This window comes from Sciurus carolinensis, chromosome 12 (genome assembly GCF_902686445.1).
Source record: "Sciurus carolinensis chromosome 12, mSciCar1.2, whole genome shotgun sequence".
In the NCBI taxonomy this organism is placed as follows: Eukaryota; Metazoa; Chordata; class Mammalia; order Rodentia; family Sciuridae; genus Sciurus; species Sciurus carolinensis.
In genome coordinates this window covers 72,488,767-72,508,335 of record NC_062224.1, presented here as the reverse complement: position 1 = coordinate 72,508,335, position 19,569 = coordinate 72,488,767, and the positions used below count along the sequence as shown (strand labels likewise).

The window sequence follows — 19,569 nt, the reverse complement described above, 5'->3', positions numbered from 1 at the left end:
CTTTAATAATGATGAATCATTATATATAGTCTTCTATTTTAATCAGTAAGAAACATCCTTTTTACAAACTAAAATACCAAAACATGGGTCTTTAATTACTTTGGGGCCAGAGACTCCTTCCAGGCTCTGTTGAAAGCTGGGAACTTTCTCTGCAGATAACTGTATAAGTTCACAAATTTAGCATTCTGTTTCAGAGTTTGCTAACTCACATCTCTGCCCACCATCAAGCCCATCCCTATACAGGATCTCTATTGTCTTGTGGACCCATGTTTTAACAGTTTACGAAACCATGAATTTATAAAGCCCTCTGCTAAAGAAGCATGATTTAAGATTTGGGGGCAAGAGCATAACTATCTTATTACAAAAATGAGATTCATATCACTGGTTGTGTGGTATACAATTTAATATTTTTACCAATTCTCTATTTCAATTCTTCTATTTTTTTTTTTAGTGTAGTAAGACTAAGACCAAAAACATAACAGAATGAATCAACCATCATTACCCTATGTAAATGTATGATTACATAAATGGTACGCCCCTACTTCATGTACAATCAGCGAAACAAGTTGTACCCCATTTGTTTACAATTTTAAAAAAATGAAAAAAAAAAAAAAGACTAAGACCACTTCATGAAACATGCCATCTTAACAGATTTTTTTTTTTTCAGTACTTGGATTAAACCCAGGGCCTCCTGCATGCTAGGCAAACTCTCTTCCATTAAGCTATACCACCAGTCTGAGCCTCTTAACAGACTTTTTAAGTGGACAACACAGTATTGTTGACTACAGGCACAACGTTATACAACAGTTATCTAGAACTCATCCATTTTTCATTTTGCCTGAAATTTATACCCATTGATTAGCAACTTCCCATTTTTCCTTCTCTCAGACCCTGGAAAATAGCATTCTAACTCTCTGTTTCTATGAGTTGAATGACTTTAGATGCTTCTTAAGTAAAATTGTCAGCATTTGTCCTTCTGTGACTGGCTTCCTTCACTTCTTTCACCCATGTTACTGCACTTGGCAGAATTCATCTATTTTATTAGCTAAATAATATTCCATTGTCCATATATACCACATTTTCTTTATTTATCCATTAGTCAACATTTCGGTTATAGTCATATAAAGGCCATTGTAAATAGTGCTGCCAAGTACATGGTAGTGCTAGTATCTGTTTGAGAGCCTGATCTCAATACTTTTGAAGAAATACCTAGATGTATGACTGATGGGTCATATGATAATTCTATTTTTAATTTTCTAGGATCCTCTGTACTCTTTTCACTGTGGTCAATTTCCTTCAATACTGTATAAGGTTTGCCTTTCTCCATATCCTTACCTGTATATGTCTTTGATTTTGTTGTCATTTTTATTTTTTGATAACAGCCAGCCTAACAGATTCATAGTAATATTCTACTGTGGTATTTATTTGCATTTCCCTTATGACCAGTGATGTTGAGTACCTTTTAATAGCCTTACAGGCCACTTTTGTGTGTTATTTGAAAAAGTCTATTCAGGTCCTTTGCCCAATTTTTAAAAAGTGGGTTATTAATTTTTCTGCTTTTGATGTATATGAGTGACTAATTATTTTTTGTTTGGTTTGGTTTGGTTTTTGTTTGTCTGTATGGTAGTGCTGGGGCTGGAACCCAGGGCCTCACACAGGTTAGGCACATACATACTTTATCACTGAGCTACATCTCCAGTTCATGTTACCAATTCCTAATAAATATCTAAATAGGAACTCCTTTCTATCTTGGAGGTTCTCCTGCCTATTTGTATTTCCTTCCAGTCCAAACCCCATACATTTTGAGGCATCATGCTACTCAAAAATACTCTGTATAAGTAAAGCAGAGAGAACAGGTATAAAAAAGACAAGACAAAAATAATTCAGTTGTACTCTGGGCAGTTCTGGTAATCCAGATGTTCGTTTACTCAGTGTGTCTGAGTGGGGAGATGCAAGGTATTCGAAAGAGCCCAAGTCCCTCTCCTCAAAGAGTGTCCTGCCCCTTGCAGTGCCTGGGGAAGCATTCCAGTAAGCCTGTAACTGGTGCTAAGAAGACACCCCCAAGGTGTCTTTTCTGTTCTGGGAAGTGGGGAAACTGACTTTAATGGAGGCCAAGTGAGGTTTATCCAAGGCAGGAAGAAGTAGCAGAGTCCATCTTTCCAAGGAAACAGGGCGTTCTAGCAAAAGAATGGTAAGAACCATAGGATGTTGGAGCATTCTGTGCCTCAATGGAAGGAAAGCAGCAGCAACAAAGTCAAAACAGAAGAATCAATTGAATGGTTATCCTTTGCCCCCTAATTCTGCAAGCTAGCTTAAAATATCCAACCAAAGTTTTAGTAGGAAAATGAATAGGAAGGCACAGATGAAATCAAATAATTACAAACATAGCAGTTTATGCCTATCCTTTGCTACTGGATAAATATTCCACATTTTCAAAACAGTGCTCATTTAATAGGTACTAAGCACTAGGCTGAGAGTTCTACATTCACTTAACTTGCTCAGCACCCCTATGCTGTGGATATTACTAACTCCACTTACAGATTATGAATCCAACATTGAGAGGGAAAGCAATACTAAAGGGAAAAGTGATCCTATCCGTCTTAACAATATTCTTCAATGCCGTATGTCATGCTGTTATCATGAGCTCAAAGTGACTTATGAATGGGTGTTTTCATTTCTTTGGGTTTGTCTTTGCCTGCACCACGAAAGTCCAGATTCTGTGAGGTCAACCAGAGTGTTTGTGTTTACAGTAGTGAGTGACAAACTTGAGTGGGAAAGATCACAAGTCACCATGCCAGTTACACTGCCCCATGGAGTCCCAGAACAGTTAGCTCTGGTAGCAATGTGGGGTGAGTGTGCAGGGGCATAATGCCACCCCTTCAAAACTACCCCATTTCAATACAGACATAATTATAAGGAGAAATTATGCACTAAAATAGCAAATACACACTATAGGAATACCAAATCTACCTTTGAAGATGTTATTAAATCTTTAGCATCTACAGTGATTCCTGATTTCTCCTTGCAAACTTTCAATTTAAGAGTTTCTTGAAATAAAAGTTCACACGAATGTTCAGGATCATGAGTACTTGACACTACTCCCTGCACCACCATCGCCAAATCCTGCTGAGTAGCCAATCTACAGCCATCAATGAAATCCACTTTCTCTTCATAGGACTGAGAATAAGAATGGCCACAATCACAACAGAGTATTCATTTGCAGTATTACTTAAAGAATCTAAATATTTATAAAAATTCCCTGGATTTTTCTAGATTTTCCTTTCAGCTTCTTGGAACAGGTCATCTCTCTGACACCTTGTAGGGGGTGTTTGGTAGTATATTCAGAGCTTCCTGTCAAGCTTCTGTCCTTTGGTCTTAGCTGTACTCACACACCCTTGTAGCTGGGAGCACTCTGTGTGATTAATAGCCCTGCCAGCAATTCCTATTTAAAAACTACTCCTATTTTATGTCTTTTTTTCTACTCGTCCCTGATTTTCTCTGATCCTTATTTTTCTCCTCAGCAGAAATTACCTACTATCAGAGTTTTCTCCCCACTCCAAATCCTGGTAACTTTATTCCACAGTGTTTTGGGGGAGCTTTTGTTAAATATACAACTGGGCAAAGCCTATAGGAATTAAACAAGTAACTGGCTCAAATGGTTTTACACAGGTTAATATTCTGCCAGTACATCTTTCCCTCTAACCACCCTCCAAGTCTAAACCCACAATTTCAAGACGGATGGACAGATGGACAGAAGGAAGGAAAGAAAGCATCCAGACCACCAAATGGTACACCAGCTCACACCAAGCAAGTGGTTGCTTCCTTGTTCTGCTTGGGCACTGGATGTGTAAGTTGCATTTTCGAAATTATTCTGTCAGCCCCATGACAATTTAATTAATTTATTTATTTGTCCAGTTCCTCAACTCTGTGTAGATAGCAATGTTTTGTCAATATCTCATTCAGGTGTAGCATGGAAAAGCCTAACAACCCTGGGCCAGCAGCCAAGCTTACCAGTGACTGACGCTCGCTTAACTGAGCAAAGATTTGCTCTGCACAGAGTGGGGCTTGACTGTACAAGAACCCGTAGTGACAGCGAAGATGCCGGCTAGAATCCTAACAAAGCAACTTCCAACTTGTGCTCAGGCAAGTGGAACCAGCACTTAAACTGAATGTTAAGGGGCTTCAATCTTGGTACTTTTTTTGTTCCCCAATCATTTAACTTCTGAATAAACCCTGGGATTTTAGAGGAAAACCAGCACATTAGCACACTTACATCACAAATCCTTGTACCATTTAAAAAGGCTGTTGAAGATTTATTAACTTGTAGGAGCAATCATTTAATTGCTTGCTTCTGCTACACCACACACTATTTTTTTCTTAAATGACCAAATTAAACCTGCTGCACAAATTTGTGCTTTGAAGTTCCTGCAAAAGGATCATTTCTTTGAGGGACTGATAAAAAGAAGAATTGAAATGCTCTCCTTTGGCACAAATGTCAGCACACCTCCCTTTCCCCACCCGAGATACCTTCATATACAGAAGCAAATCATTCTGGTTTAAATGTTTCTAATTCATTTTCCAAGCCAGGTCCGAATTTCCCTCTGCAATTTCAATGAAAGCCCATAAGCATTCACAAATGGAGAAACATCGTACTTACAATTTTGGGATGTGTAATGCAGCTGTGTATCTTATCAAAAAAACTGTTATGTTTATTTTTGCTGTCCTTCCTGTTCAAAGACAACACCACTCTTGGCATAGCTGAAGAAACTAGTGAGAAACAGAGTCCTTTCCACACCAGGAACATGTGGACACTATCCTTTGAAATCGAGCTGCAGAAGCAGTTAGCAGAGTCTGTTGTTTGACACTTTGTCTCTTAGATCAAATTCAGCCCAAAGCCATCAAGATGATTTACCATCTAACCTCAGTGAATTTGGTGATATGCAACTGCAGAATCAAATATGTAGACTAATTTCCCACATCACAGGTAAAAACAGTATAGACATGAGTCGGTACACACAACAGGCCCCCGGTTAGCACAGTGGTTCAGTTAGATAGGAAGATTCCCAAGCTGCGTGTGGATAACTAGACAATGTCAGAGCAACAGAGGCAGTGCATCTGGGTTTTTAAAGTGCCGGATGCCTCTTGCTTGGACAGGAATTCTGTTCCATTGCATCAGACGCCCAGTAACACGATATCATCAACCTATGTGAGCATCAGAAGTCCGGGCGGGTCACAAGCAAAATTCTCTCGGCTGCCAATTGAGATTGACATGTGCTGCTGTCAAAAAGATCACGCTGTCCAATTTGACCAAATTGGTGGTCTCAAGAATAAGCCAAGGTACAGTCTGTCAAAGTGAAAGGCATGTGTAGTGCTGAAGTGTTAGGTTTTCATAATGTCAGTTTTAACCTCTGTGGGTTAAAACACTGTTGTAATTAGGGAGGGAAAAAAAAAAAAGAGAGATTTTTTTCCTTCAGGTATTTGGTTTTGCTTTGACTTATTTGTTTTGCTTCCCTCTGTTTTTTTTTAAGGCATTTATGCCCAGAATATTGCAAAGGGATATAAGTAGGATCTCCCCGGCAGGCAAGCATAGAAGAGTGGATGGGTTTGAAGGAGAGAGGTGACTGGAAGATTGCTGTAACTCCCTCGGAACCCAAACCTGGTTAGCTGGGAAACAACTCTTCTTCAAAGCCATCCTCTCTTTCCTCTGTGGGACTTGGAACCTGGATGCTATAATTGAAAGCCAGTGTATTAAGCATAACACATCAAACTACTGTTAACACCCAGCCTCCCGCAAGGCTGCCTCCTAACAGCTCTGTTTTCTGCCTACCGTATGTGCAAGCAAGTGGAACCATCACACGCACTGCATGCTAAAGGCCGCAGCCTTTGTCTTCTCCAAGTTCTGTCTATTTCAGAGGCTAACATGCAGCAATTAGTCTAATTAATGTGAAACAATGAGCTGTGTTACCACTTATCAAATTGATTGTTCCCCTATCAAAACAAAACAGGCTGGCTTTTTGATGTAATTTCAAGAGATGATTTGAAATGTCATGTTGCTGCAAGCCAATTACCGTATGACTAGAGTCACGGTCAACAGAATACATAATTAGCATGAGTTTGGGAAGGCTGCTTACTGCTAGTATGTTAATTAACTGTCTTTTGTCATAAAACAAAAAGGTTGTATGGAAGGTTTTGAAATAGGTCTTTTTTATTTACATTTCTTTGTGCTTATCAACGTGAGGCATGACAATGCAAAAGAATAGAAAAATTTAATTCCACTACTTCAAATTAATACTCAGCTGCAAGGTCAGGCATAATGTGCAGGCTGCAGTACCGTTCACCTCCTCCTAGTTCTGCCCTAGTGTATGATATTACTCGAGGAGTTAAATTAAGTATAGAGTAAACCTGGAATGTAAGAAATACTGAGCTCCAACAAACAAATCCCCTAATGCTCTTTTTCCAGGATTCCCTTGCTTTTGTGCAACTCCGGAGGGCTGGACAGCAGGAAGCTGCCCTGGCCATGACATTCAGGTGTTGTTTTTCTATTTCAATCTTGAAATTTGGAGAGAATAAACCCATCATCAAATGATGTTATTGCCTTTACCTCTTTATGGTGGAGAGGGAATGCATAATGGGCACCTGTGGGCTTGTAAAGGAATCCTATCTGCGAGGCCAGAGCTCAGTAACTCCTGTACATTTTCCTCTTCTATGTGATAGCCGGGCAATTCCACACTCTTGATTAAGGAACCAATTCTGTATTGTTGAGCTTTAATACGTTCTGAGGGCAACTCTAATCTGAAATCAACAATTAACAAGTTCATGGTAGTCTTGAGCCACAGTCCGACATGTGTATATTAGTAAACTAGCTGCTGCTTTGGAGAACAAGCTGAAGGTTTCCAAGAATTCTAAAATTAATGTCCCATTGTCTGACAGCATTGTTCCCCCTGCAGAAGCAGGTGGGCAGGACTCCTGGGCATGCATCATCTTCCCATGAAGTATATCACCATTTTGTGAGTGCTCAAAAACTCTTTTCTTCCATTTTTTCTCAGGATATGGTTCAGGTCTTATAACTGTGTCAAAATAGTTCTCTGGAGTCAGAAAAAATGCCTTACTATCCGAGGAGTATCAAGTTTAGTTTACCAAGTGGACATTCTGTCCAACTTTGTTTCCATTTTTCAACAGAGGTTTTTGGTTTTTTTGTGTGAAGTCCCTAAAACTACTTAAAATGTAATCTAAAAATACTAAATGGGTGGGAGGCAATGCTTTTTGTTTTAGAGCATGGATTTCTCATTTTGATGATGAAGAGTAAGGAGATTTGGGGCACAGGTATTTGACCGGAGGCAGTTCCCAGCTGTGCTAGGTGGACAAGGACAATGAGGTTCTGATACCCTTTTCATTCTTCCATGCAGCATCTCCCTCTTCTGCCAGAGGCACTGAATCACTGAGCCACATCCCCAGCCCTTTTTATTTTTTATTTTGAGACCAGGTCTCGCTAAATTGTTGAAGGCATCGCTAAGTTGCTGAGACTGGTTTTGAACTTGCAATCCTCCTGCCTCAACCTCCCGAGCCACTGAGATTACAGGTGTATGCCACCATGCCTGGCATGATTATAGTTTTCAAAGGAGGCAGATAAGGGAAAGAACCAAAATGAGGATGGCTACCTAAGAACTCTGGCTCATGAAATAGTTACAACAGCTAATCATTTCTCAGTGCTTTTGAGGTGCCAGGTACAGAATAACTTGCTAAGTTTCAGATAAACGACAAAGCCCAGTAACAGTCACAGATTTAGTGTGTGAGGTAGCTAGGTTACAGAAGAAATTTACTAAGTTCATAGCCAGTCACGAAGGCTCCAGGAGTTGGCATATTCTTAACTTAGAATCAAAAGGTCATAGGACCCCACAGGTGAATGAAATCTTAAAAAGGTACTTATTCAAGCTCCCTTCCAATGTGGAATCCCTCTGCACCTGTCCTGACAGGTTAAAAATCTTTTAGGGAGACCTTCTGGTAGAATTTAGAGAAACATTTAAGTAAGTTCCAAAAGTTTTTGGATCCATGTTGATAAGAACATTTAGCATTCTTGATGTTTGCATGCTATTATTGCTCTAAAGATACAACATGGCTTATAGATCACGTGAGGTGTCCATGACCATTCCATCCTAAACACTACCATCTCATCTGATCTTGGAAGCTAAGCAGGGCCTGGTCAATACTTGGAAGTGAGATAACACAAAGTACCACAATCTCTGAGCTATCAATACTCCGCAGGACGAAAGAAAAACCCATACCAAGTTACTTAGCGGAAAAAAATGTCCTGCCTGAAATATAGACACCTGGATGAGTCTTGATCAGAGGTTACCAATGAATCTAAAATTTAAAAACTGGAGACTACCACATCAGGTTTAATAGCAATTGCATATACAGGTTGACTTGTAATTTTATTTTTCAGAGGCAGGTCCTTAACCACCATTCCTCAGTTCATAAAATAATTCTATTCAACATCAAGTTTCATGTCATTTAATTTTATCAAAAGATTTTTTTCTTTTCTTTTTTTTTTCTTATCAACTGGGAAGGAAAGAAGCTAGAAAGGAAGGAGGAGAGAAGGGCAAGAGGACTGTCAAGTGACTCTTAGTTGTCAGATGCTGTACTGGTTTCCATGTCTATAATACTTACACCCCAGGCACTAAGTTACATTTATGTATTACCTAAGTTCTCACAGGTATCTTGCAAGGCAGGTAATATTTTCCCAACAATGTCTTTTTTTCTAATGTTAGTAAGACAAGAAGACTCACAAAAGATAATTAATTAAGCCAAATCCCTGCAACAAACTTGGACTCTAAAATTCTATCTTCCAACCACGCGGGGCTGATTGGTGTTTTTCCTCCTGTTGTTTTTCAGTGTGCGTTGTTACACTACAAGAAATGCATGTGAAAAGACCCAAATTCATCATCATTAGAAACAGAGCAAAATAAATTGGGAGTAATAAGTAGCTCCATACTATAAAGACTTAGGATGAGTTGTATTCTATCATTTGAAGCCTGCACAAGAGGAATTAAAGGAATGCCGGTGATTGCTACATTTTTATGCTGAATCCAGGATGTTTTCTTGAAATTTAAGAGAATCTTAAAGCAAAACTGAATGTTTAGAACACAGGATAGTTTATTCTCCTTAAAAGCTAAAATTCCTCAGAAGATTCTCTTTAGACTTTAAGCAAACCTGAACACCTCCTGCAAAAAGTACTCAATGAAACCAACTTCATAATCAGCGGATCTAACTAGGCATCCTGCACCAAAGCCCATGGGTTGGTCACCTCTCCTGCATGCAGCTACAAAAGCGAGATCTCTGTAAGGGCCAGGGGTGGCACAGGGGAGGAGTATGGAGCCAGCAGTCCCTGCAGACACATTGTTGAAATGTCAGTCAGGCCCTCGGCTTGCCACCACCACCTTTCACAGAGCTAGACATCTCTTTATGTCAGAACAAATTGGGCAAGCCTCAAATCTTTTCTTCTTTTCTCTGACTTCAATGAGTTGATCGCAGGGAATGAGGAAGGGAGAGATGGAGATGGGAGGAAAGAGAAAGATAGAGCAGTTCACATGAAAGCACTGTGACACTGCTACATGCCTGCAAACTGTTCCTGGGAAGTCTTGGTATCTTTTATGCCTGGTGACAGTGAAAACAGCGCAGCAGCAGGACCAGGTCACCCACTTTGCTGCGTTCAGATCACCAGGGCTTGAATTCCTTCCCTAACCTTTCACCGAACACTTCAAGGCATGCACTGAAGACTTTGTGCAAATGGCAGAAACCCCTGACCCTTCCTTCCATGCCATTTCTGTTCCTCATGTACTTGGTTACAACCTGTATATCTATGCTCAGAGCAGCCAGGGTCATAACTGAGTCTTTATAGGACTTTACAGTGGCATATACGTCACTGTTCCTCTGTTACAACTCAAGGAAAATGTAAAAGTCTTGCAAGAGTCCTGCAGGGGAAAAGAAAAGCTAGTACAGGAGGGCAAGACATACAGTCCCACAGACACAGTCTGGGAAGCCTCAAACTGCACTTGATGAAAAGGTTTGCTCACAGAATATACTGTTCAATAACTGAGGACTAATTATATATACAATGTGTGTACACATACACACACATATATATCACTATAATGTACATGTAGTATGATATACATTTTGGAAAGTAAGGGCAATTTATTTATTTATTTATTTATTTAGGTACTAGGGATTGAACCCAGGGCCTCAAGCAGGCTAAACACATTTCCTATCCCTGAGTTACATTCCAAGTCCCATAAAGGGTAATTCTTAAACAAAAATTTATATATATACACATATATATATACAACGTGTGTGTGTGTGTGTGTGTCATGGTGATATACGTGTATATACAGTTGTCCCTTGGTATTCTCTGGGGACTGGTTCTGAGGACCCCTTTGGATAACAAAATCCAGGGATGCTAAAATCCCTTATATAAAAGGATGTACTATTTGCATATAACCTGTATACATTCCCGTATATACTTAAAAAATCTAGATTATTTGTAACACCCAATACAATGTAAATGGTATTTGAATAGTTAATATACTGTGTTATTTAAGGAATAACAAGGAGGAAAATATATTTTTTATCCATGGGTGCAGAATCCATGGATATAGAGGGCTATCTCTGTGTGAACACATATATAAGTATGCACACATGTGTACACACATACACAAATACACCTATTTTTGTTTTAAAAATGAACCCTACTTTTTAAAAAGCAGTATTTGGGAAAAGACAAGTAGGAAATGCATAAAGAAGCTAAAATGTAACCTATCTTTTTGCACAACCCTGATCGAAATGTACTAGATCATTGGGCTCTGGTTTGAGGGGTGCAGACAAGTACAGAAGAAATTTAAGAGAATAAAAATGAGTAAAATACTGGATTATTGTATTAGCACAAATATGAACAACCTGAATTCGACAAAGATTTCTCTCTTTTTTAATAGGAGGCTGTGATTTCTTAAGGAAGTGTTTGGTATGGGAGAAGATGGAACCTATCAAATAAAATGAGATAATATAAATATTTCATTTAGTCGTTATCATCCCTTTATGATGATGAGAAGACATTATTATCATATTTTTTATTCTAACTCATAAAAAATGGTCAATCTTTCACATTTGTAATGGGCTACAGCACACGAATCTTAGTTTGGCATAAAGCTCATACAAACTACTCAATATTTTCAATATAAATGTAATGACTTCTGATTTTAGGGAAAAATAACAATGCTAAAAAAATCACTAGTTAATTCTAACCTCTTCTATTGGTCATTCGTACAAGTATGTGCACCTTGCAAAACATAAAATAAACTTTCTGCATATTCATTATAAAGACGACGGATGATAATCAGTAGGAGAGACAGCAAATTTCTTGAGGATTAGGGTCCAATTGGTTGAATTTCAACATCAACCTGGCAGTTTTACTATTAAGTCAGCAGAAGTGAGTTCTTACACACTATGCCACTTACTACCAGAGAACATCAGGCAAAGGGAAAAGAACACGCCAGAATAAATTGTGCATTATTTCTGGCATTAGTTAAAGGAACAGAGCATTATAAGAAAAAAAAGTACAGTACCATTGATTTTTACAGGTGTTTAATACAGATAAGCTGAAAAAAGGGTTTCCATTTTAAGCCCAGTGATGGCTAAAGATGCATTCAAATATGTTCAAAAGCAATCTAAAGTCTTCTAAAATGGTGTTTAAGCTATTCAAGCAAAACGTAAATAGTTTTTGTCGTAGTACTGAAGAATGTAGAACAAAAACAGTGTCCAAGGAGCTGACTCTGGCACACTGCTGGCCACTGTCAAATCAGGGGGGTCATTAAAACAGAGGTAATACTGTTTATCCATTACATGATCACAGGTTATTTAGAGAAAACAGTAACAGACTGTCTTAGAAAGGTAGGAGGCATAATTACCTGGAAGCCTCCCCATCGCACTCTGAAGAGAAGATACTAGAAGAACAATCAAGTTACTGTGTGGAATATGTGCTTGGATTATTATATAAAAGAACAAAATCAATGATTTTTTTAAACTTGTCTATTTTAACCTATTTCTTTAAAATGAGAAAGAATGAGATTTTTTCTTTTATCCGACAGCACTTAATGTCTTGTATAAACTAAATTTAACAATAAGGTTAAAGGGGCTAGGCATTAAAGCTCAGTGGCAGAGAACATCCTTAATTTGCATGAGGCTCTGGGTATAATTCCTAGCACCATAAATAAATGAAAGGATGGATGAATACAAGTAAATAAGTTTATATCTAGATAACTGCTGAATGGGGATAGTTTTTCTATTAAATGTATTTGGGGTAGGGAGTTGACCAGCCTCTGATTTCTGCAGGGCTCTTTGTTCATAAAACAGATTGAATATTGAGTGAAGCAAAAAAGAAGCAACCATTTTTGACTACCAAGAATCAGCATTCATATTTGCTACAAGAGGTATACTTGTTTTGGGTTTTCTTCACTATGTACTGTTTTGTTGTCTTTAGCCAAATGTTCTTCTTCCTTAGAAATTAATTCTGATAATGCTGGCTCAAATATAAACCTTATTTCCTGTAGTTTCCATCCCTTGTACATGTTGTGCCTCCTCCCCAGGTGCTGGGGACTGAACCCAGGGCCCACTAAGTTACAACCCCAGTCCTCTTGTACATCCTCCCATGACCTTGGCCAGAATCAGCTTTTCTCTCCCATTACTAATGTGATCACATCCTAAGTGATCATCAGAAAGGTACTCTTGCATGAACAAATAAGCTGGATCATGGTTGATCAAAGCCCCTAGGTCAACTGACCAATAAACATTTAAATAGACATTTAGTTCCTGTTTTCTATGCCATATAGCAATTAAGAAAGGGCTGACATCAGTGAAAATAACAAGGACTCTATATATAAAAATATCACCCTCATAACAAGTATGAGAATAAATTAACGTATTTGGGGTAGGGAATCGACAGCCTCTGATTTCTACAGGGCTATTTGTTCATAAAACAGATTGAATAATGAGTGAAGCAAAAAAGAAACAACCATTTTTTTTTTTTTTTTTTGCAGTGCTGGGGATTGAACCCAGGGCCTTATGCTTTTAAGGCAAGCACTCTATCCACTGTGCTATATCCCCAGCCCTGAAACAACCATTTTTGACCACAAAGAATCGGCATTCGCATTTGCTACAAGAGGTATACTTGTTTTGGAACATCCTGTTCACAAAGACAAAGGAACAGTGCACAGGTAAACAGCTAACTGCTGAGTAGAAGACAGCAGAGTAAGCAGAGTTAAGTTGGAAGGGCTTGCTGTAAAGGTGCCCAGTCACTAACAGATCCCGTGAGCGGTGATGACTGACTCAGGTTCTGGAGAGGCTGGAGCTGAAAACCCACGACTCAGATACTGTTGCTTGCTAAACACATGATATGATCAGCCCAGAGTCAGAGCACTCGGTCTTGCCAAGTCTAGTTAGTGATACTTCTGGACAGAAGTGGCTCAGCTGTGACCCTCTGTGCATCTCGGAGTTTCCATATGTTAAAGGTTATGTCAAGAAGAACATAAAGGACTGTCTATAAAAGGTCGTGTCAAAAAGGCCACAGGTCAGAAAGGACGTTAAAGGAAGACTTTGCAATATCAGTAACTTAGTAATATTTTGGAATTTAGTCATACTTGTAATATTACAGATCTTAGTTATAATGGATTAGGGAAGAGCTCAACTCAGGATATCAAATTTATGTAGAACTACACTTAATACAGAATTGGGTTTTACATAGGTGGGGTGATAGGGTGGCAAGAAAACAAATTCAGAAGTGAGAAAATGAAGATTAAAGTCCCTGGATGGCTAATACAGAGCAACATTTGGTCAGACATTTAATTCTTCTTAGCCTTAGGGAGCTTGTCTATAAAATGAGAGAAATAGAAAAACCTGCCCCAACAGGGACGTCCTAGACAGTAGGGAAGCTCAGGCAGGTTGACATGCATGCACGTGTCATCAGAGCATACAACTTTACATACATCATGGTATCTATTCTTTTCCTCGGTTTATACCATGAAGCCCTCCTTAGATAAAAGGAAATCACTTGGTAAACACGCTGACCTTCTTGGGAAAGCATTGTTAGCCCTCTTGTGAATTTGAGGAATAGTTCTCAGTTGCATTAACTGGTGTTTATTAATGTATTATGAACCTCTGCCATGGCATCTGATTCACAATAAAGAGATTAAGCATACTAATTTGTCATTTATTTTCCAATGCCTGCTTTCCTGCCCGCAGCACCACTAATATCCCAAGAGCTCCTCAACCCAATTATTTCCCATTTTGCCCTACTGCTAAAAGTAGCATTAATGTGCCCAAAAGGCTTCGCTCTGTGGTGATGAAAACAAAAAACAAACAAACAAAAAAAGCTCTTTCTCTACCCACGACAATGCTGTTGTCATTTGCTGAGAAGTAACACCCCCGGACCACTGGGCCATATCTAGTAATCAAACCAAATTAGCAGCCTGACTGAGCCGTGGACATGAGCAGCAGACCTGTGCTTATTTAGTATTTATTTTGGGGTTGAAAGGGAATTCCATCTGTAGAATGAAGTTCAACCTACAGGGAGCTGAATTATATGATGCCTATATTTGCAAATGGTTTTGTTTGCTTCTTTGGGGAATTGTGTGTTCATACCACTCAAATAACTGGCAAATTCAACTCTTTTTTTTTTTTTCTCAAAAAATTAATAACCAGTTGTTTAGCCAAATCCAAATATTAACCTGCAAGCTAATTTGTGAATGTAGACACAACTTGATATTAATAGAAGCATAAAGACTCCACACTGTCTATGCTTTTTAATCCAGTCTTACAATTGTTTTTAACCTCACCATGTAACATTCCTGATACTTTCTTCAGTCTTTTACTTTGAAAATGTGCTTTTTTGCTTATCCCAGGAGTTTCTGTATTGCTTAAGGCAAAATACTGCAGCGTACTTTCACAACTATGAACTGTAAACATTTTTCTACCTTATTCTGCCCAAGGCTCAGAGCCCGTTTAAATGTCTGTGGGTAGTTTCAGAAACACACAGAGTCCAAAGTCATCAAAAAATAATTATATTTTAAAAATTTGCCAATTTCACCAAGAACATAAATCTTCAATTTTAAAAGTCAGTTACTTGAGCTGTGGGGAGATACTGACTAGAACCAAATCGTTATTTATTTTGAATATGATCAACTACAAGGATGAGATGCAGCAGATTAAGTTAATCTCTGAGGCTATTTCTTACCATTATTTTCTGAAGTCCTCCTCTCGCTTTAATCAAGAATAGGAATGTTAAGAGTTGATACAGGGAAGGAGCATAGATTGGTGGTTAGCTTAATGGTCGAGAGCCAGGAAATGCAAATTCTATTCTTGGCCAAGTAGTCTTAGGTGAACTCATGATTTACAGCCTCAGTTTCTCCATTTATAAAATGGAAAGTATTGCACACACCACAATTGGGAGCTTCACAGGGATAATATTGTGAAATGCTATGTGCCAGACACTGAGCTATGAGCTTTAAAAGGATTATCTTGTTTAATCTTTTGAAGTAGATAATATTATTATCCTAACTTTACAAATAACATAACTGAAGCACAGAGATGTAAGTAAAAGGCACAAGGTCACACAGCTGGGAACTATCTGCGAAGGTCGAGCTCTAACCCATAGGCCACACTGCTGTCTACAATTTTGGCTTCAGCATTCTCTGCAAGGGAATAGGATATGTTACATACCTAATCCAGAAAATTTCCAAAAGAGTGGCCCAGATTTTCCCTCTTCTCTTCGGCTCTGTGCCACCTGCCTGGGGAAAAAGACCACCCGAGTTCAGGCCTCCCTGGCTTGGCTGCACCTGGTAGCCCCCACATACTGCAGTTGTGACACAGCAGTGCTTTATCTGCCAACTGAACCCGAGACATTTGTGTTCAGTTCAGCGCAGCTGGTGGAGGGAGGCTCAGATTTCCGCTGAACTGAACACAATGAAGCAGCCCTGTCACAGGACCATTACGAAAGCACAGGCGCACTGGCTAATTTTTGTAGCGTAAGTGTGTGGACTATTTAAAACTGTTTCATCCCTGGCTCTTAAATGCCTTCCTAGGGGTAAAGTTCACCTAGGGGTCTATTGGCCACAAGCTGTTTGGTGTCACTTTTTTTGCATCTTGGGGAACACACACAGAAACCAGCTTCCAGAGGAAAACGTTCATGATTGCTGACAGCATGTAGACCAAATGGCACACTTGCAAAGTATAAAGAAAGCAATGCTGCGACTACTCTGCTTCAACTAGTATCTGCAGAAAAAGCAAGTTTGAACTTGACTTACACAGATGCTAAAGGAATGCCTCTTTCACTACTAAGATTCGTCTTAGCTCATCAGAACTAACTTGCCAAAATGGGATCCAAGGTTTAAAAGGTCTCATCACATCACATCTTTGGAGTGCTGTAAAGAAACATGGTTTAAAAATTGAACACATTCACAAGGCCCTGGGTTCAATCCCCAGCATTGTCAAAAAATAAACTATACCACATCTGTGTATTTAGTAGAAACTAAGGTCATTTAATAGTGACATAGCTCTTAACTGTGGACTTGAGCTCCTAAAAAAAAAAATGACAAGAATTTGTGGGAATGCATATACTAATTATTTCAATTTATCCATTTCACAATGCATACATATTGCGAAACAATATGCTACACATGGGATAAATATATAGAATTTATAATGGTCAATTGGAGAAAAGGAGTTAATAATCATCACATTCCATGACTTTGGTTAAGTAGTGAATAGTAAAATAATAGCTTTTGTGCTTAGGCCAAAAATAAATTAGCAATAAATAACAATGCCACAGTAAAAGAACCACACTTTTAGGAAAGCTCCAGTACTCTGAATATATCTGAAATAAGGTTGCAAATAGTGCACCCTAACTTTCCTAACATCCCATAGTTTTTACATGCAATTGCTAGATCAATATTTGCAAATTTAAAAGAACTAAACTGGATTAGGAGAACCTTAGTATCTGCTACAATGTCATTGGAGGAAAGAGAAAAAAAGATATCCATACAACTTTAAAAAAGAGAAAATATTTCTTAGTCTTTTTATATTTAGATATTCTTACAAAACTCTGCCTTCTTGGGTTCAAAACTCACAACCATCATTAAACATTTTTTTGGCAACACATCAAAGAATGCAAATTATTTTTGTTTATGACATCCTAAAGAGGAAATGCTTTGGGAAAAACTGGTCCTAGACACACATCAAATAATACCTGGAAGTTGTAAAATACCCTAGGAAACTAACTCTTCTTCCTTCAAATCCAAGAAAAACAGCTTCATGATGCAAATGAACTGCTAAACTCAATCCTTAGTCTTAAAAATGTATTTCAATAGAATCACCCATGTATCATCGAATATGAAAAAGATGTACAGTAATAGCATTCTGAAAAATGAATTAAGAACACATTGTCATCAACTCTAGGAGAAATAATAAAGGTAGAAAAGATTAAGGGGCAAGCATATCTTTCAAAATTGTAAAATGGGTTTATAGGTCTTCTAATAACAACTTTTACTCAAACCTTACATAAATAGGCTTAGATGATACAAATATTATGTGGGCTGTGTGGACACTACCAGGTTCCTAATCATGTTTAGGGATTACTCGACAGAACAGAGACATTTCATTCCTATTGGGCCAGGGATTACAGCAAAGAAACATCTAATATTCCATTTTTTAATTTCATGCATTTTTTATTTACCTTTAATGATGCTGTATATATTCATCATCCTGAAATATTAAAACAGTATGAAAAAAGTAATAAATTGGTGGAAAATTTAGGGAATAGGAATGCAACAGCACGCAAATCATACACTATCAAGTGCTTGATACACATTTAAAATTACTGCCTACTACGGCAAAGCCAAATTCCTAGCAGATTTCTGAAGCACAAAGTCACAATAAGAAGATCAGCAGAACAGACTGAAATAATAGAATATTCATCCCTCTAATCCATATGCAATTCTTTAGGGCTTTTTTTTTTTTAACAATGCATATGAGGTCTGACTGTATTCAGGATTTAAATAAGTTGTCTCTCTCCTTCCTGCTTCTCCCTATTTTTATTAAAAAATGTATATACAGTTATCATTTCTGCACTGCTGCACCAACGATGACAAGGTTAGCACATTTCCTCACACCTCAAATGAAACAATAGCATTTTTAAACAACACAAGTGTTAAAAGAAATACATTTATTCATTCCATAAAAACTCTTGAAATAGTCCTCTGGGGGAAAGGAAAGTTGTCCTCATTCGTAGGGGGAATGAAGTGATGTGTTTGTCACTTAATTAACAATTAATTGATTGACTGTAATATGATATGGGATGAAAATACTAGCAAGAGTTAAAGGTTGGTATTTCCTCTCTGCTTTGCTGTTTACCTTCCCTTGCAGAGAGATGAGACTACCTTTGGGGCATTATTGAATATTGTCGGGAGGAATAGAAAATTGTGATGGAATAGGCAACGCCAACTGGTTTGGTGTGGGCACTTTCAGGAAAGCACTTGGGACTCAGGGAAAGGTGAATGTCAGGTGCGCAGGTCAGTGAGGTGCGTGCATGGTCCCTCCAGCTTGTGTTTTAGTTACCAAGAGTTAGCAGTAGCCATCTTTCAGCAGGTGTGGGGCTTTTAAACTATCTTCTTTCAGCTTATTTTTATGTTTTGATTATTTTTATTTAACGAGAACTTACTGCCTTGTAACAAAGAGGAAAAAAATCAAGAAAATAGAAAATACTTAAAATGCTTCTTATTCTTTAAAGTCCCATATATCTCTTCTTTTAGAGGTGTTCTTTTCCATTCACCCAAAGGAATGGGCCCCTCCTTTTGTGCAATGTTGACAACAAATCTACTCTGCCTTGTATATGGCCTTTTAGCTTATAAACATGTCCCTTTCAGGGGGAAGGCTCTTGCAATACTCATCACAGTTCTTTATGCCTAGTGGTATTAAGTAAAAATTTTGTCATTGCCACTGAATTGATTTAAACTAGTTTTATTAAGTGCTTCTGTGACTGTTACACTGTTTTTTAGTTTGCTGTTTCAATTAGCCAAATCTACCAGGTATGAATATGAACCATGAATAAACTTGAGCAGAGGGATAAAAAATACCTCCTTAGAAAACAAACTGGAGAGAGCCAACACATCGTACTACTTCAAACTCCAAGCCTAACAGAAGAGAAAGCACGCAATTTCGCAGACCAATGAAAAAATGTACTGACTATGTATGGAACAGACACAAACAATAAAATTTTACAAAGTCCCCATTACTGCCAAACAAGAGAAAGACATATAACAGATTAAAGAGGTACATGTAGAAGAGAGAAGAGTTCCTCACTCCACTTAGACAAACTTAAGAGTTTCTTTAAGGGGAGAGATGCCCCCACATCCAAATGTAGTTAAGTATAAAAAAAAGGCCTGGTGAGATTTTAAATGAGAAGCAAAGCTTTAAGGAAATTCTTGCATGCCAAAAAACAGTTCTTAAAATCTGTTGCCAACCACTCTT

The 19,569-nt window shown here is 38.2% G+C and overlaps 1 protein-coding gene across 5 annotated transcripts in view; it reads right to left on the bottom strand.

Moving 5' to 3' along the window:
* Positions 1-19,569, bottom strand: part of Esrrg (estrogen related receptor gamma) — a 589,781-nt gene that overhangs the window by 286,960 nt on the left and 283,252 nt on the right. The window contains exon 1 of one of the 5 annotated variants that reach the window (XM_047520879.1): positions 4,658-4,747. The exons of the other annotated variants lie outside the window; for them this stretch is intronic. The gene's annotated coding sequence lies outside the window, so the exon portion shown is untranslated. Of the gene's footprint in view, positions 1-4,657; positions 4,748-19,569 lie in introns of those variants that run through there. 5 annotated transcript variants of the gene reach the window in all.